This window comes from Crocuta crocuta, unplaced genomic scaffold (assembly GCF_008692635.1).
Source record: "Crocuta crocuta isolate KB4526 unplaced genomic scaffold, BGI_CrCroc_1.0 scaffold378, whole genome shotgun sequence".
NCBI lineage: Eukaryota > Metazoa > Chordata > Mammalia > Carnivora > Hyaenidae > Crocuta > Crocuta crocuta.
In genome coordinates this window covers 1049842-1051840 of record NW_027528871.1, presented here as the reverse complement: position 1 = coordinate 1051840, position 1999 = coordinate 1049842, and positions in this window count along the sequence as shown.

Here is a 1999-nt window from a genome sequence, read left to right as displayed (position 1 = left end):
TAATGCAACTTAAGAGTTGAAAAACTTCAGTGAAGTTCAACCGCAAGGGTGCTATCAAATGCACATTTCAAAAATGGAATTTTCTATAAATATGATTAGTTTCTGAGTAACAATTTGGTTGTTGTGGTTTTTTTAAAAGTAAAAGAAAAAGACTTTCACTTTGAAAATGATATTCGCAAAATGGCACTTGATTTGCCTGGGCTATGCAGCTAACAAGAAATTAAACTGGTCTTGCTTTACCCATGAATGTAGCATAACATGTTATTTAAAATTACTTTACACTAAGATATTTTACTTGGACTATAAAAATGCTATTTCAGTCTTTATATTTCTCAAATATATTTGTAATATGGAGTCTCTGTATATCTCTCCTTTTAAAATGATACTTTGAAATCTCTGTTCTCACCATAATATGCTTTTTATTTTCTAATGAATGCTTAATTATCAACTATTATGTTTCTGTCTTCATCTACATACCAATGCTCACTTACAGAACGAACGCATGTAAATATTTTGGAGACCAAATAAGGTGAAGCATAATTAATATTATATATAAGACTAAGTGTCACCTGTTTTGTTACTTTTGGAGCAAATTGTAAATATTGTGTTGCTATGTGTTAAGGACCTTGTTATGAATTATAATGTGTTTTTATGCAGTATTTTTTTATGTCTTTGGAGCAAAAGGGATACTTCTCACATCAGTTCTGCCTACTATATTGATGTGATTTTTCTCTTCAAAATATAAGTAAGGAAAACAGTTTCAAAGAAGTCTAATACTTAAAGAAAGAAAATAGTAAGTATTCCAAATATTGCTAGATACTTAAAAATTAAACTGAGGTTATATACTGTAAGGGGATTTACTTTTTTAAATTTATTTTGTTTATTTATTATTGAGACAGAGAGAAACAGAGCCTGAGTGGGGGAGGAGCAGAGGGAGAGGGACGCACAGAACGAGAAATAGGCTCCAGGCTTTGAGCTGTCAGCACAGAACCTGATGCTAATTCAAATCCACAAACCATGAGATCATGACTTGAGCTGATGTCGGATGCTTAACTGACTGAGCCACCCATACCCCCTACATTTTAAAAAAAGTCAGTCAAATACCCTTTCTTGTAGTTGTAATTAAGAAATAATGACATTGATGATCAAAAAGCCTTTTCTTTATATACTTCTACAGGAAATGATGAAGAACATCTTTAAAAATATTGGATCAGATATCACATCATAACAGAAATTCTTTCTCTTCAGAGAATAAATTATGCATGAGGGACACAGAAGATCAAATAATGGCTTAGAATATAAAACTAAATCTCTATCAACAAATTTATACTTTGGAGAAAGTAAGATCTTCCCTTATATATTCCATTATCCATTAATCTTCTAATTACTTATAACCCTTTGGTTATTTTTTTCAAAAAATTCAATGTGGTTTGTTTATTTAGTTTTCTGTTTTAAACTTTTTACAACTGGAAGTAATTAATTCATTTTTTAAAAATCTTTTACGTTTATTTATTTTTTGAGATAGTGAGACAGAGCATGAGCGTGGAGGGTCAGAGAGAAGGAGACACAGAAACTGAAGCAGGCTCCAGGCTCCGGGCAAGCATTCAGCACAGAGCCCGACGCAGGGCTCAAACCCACAAACCACGGGATCATGACCTGAGCCAAAGTCAGACGCCCAACTGACTGAGCCACCCAGGGGCCCCAGATAGTAAGTAATTCAAAAGGTTAGTCAAGGGAATGACATTATGGTGATACTGTATTTTTCACAAATTTTAGTTAACTATACAATTTTAAATAAAGACAAACCAGTTTACATTTTTAAAATTCTGTATTAATGAAATTCCTACTTAAATAAACCTAAGATATCAGGATAGTTCTCTTAAGGTGAAGACCAGTTTCTCTCCACCAAGATCATAAAGTGACATTAAGAATGAGGGATGATGGGGTAGCTCAGTAGGTTGAGTATCTGACTCTTGATTACCTTATAGGTCATGATCCC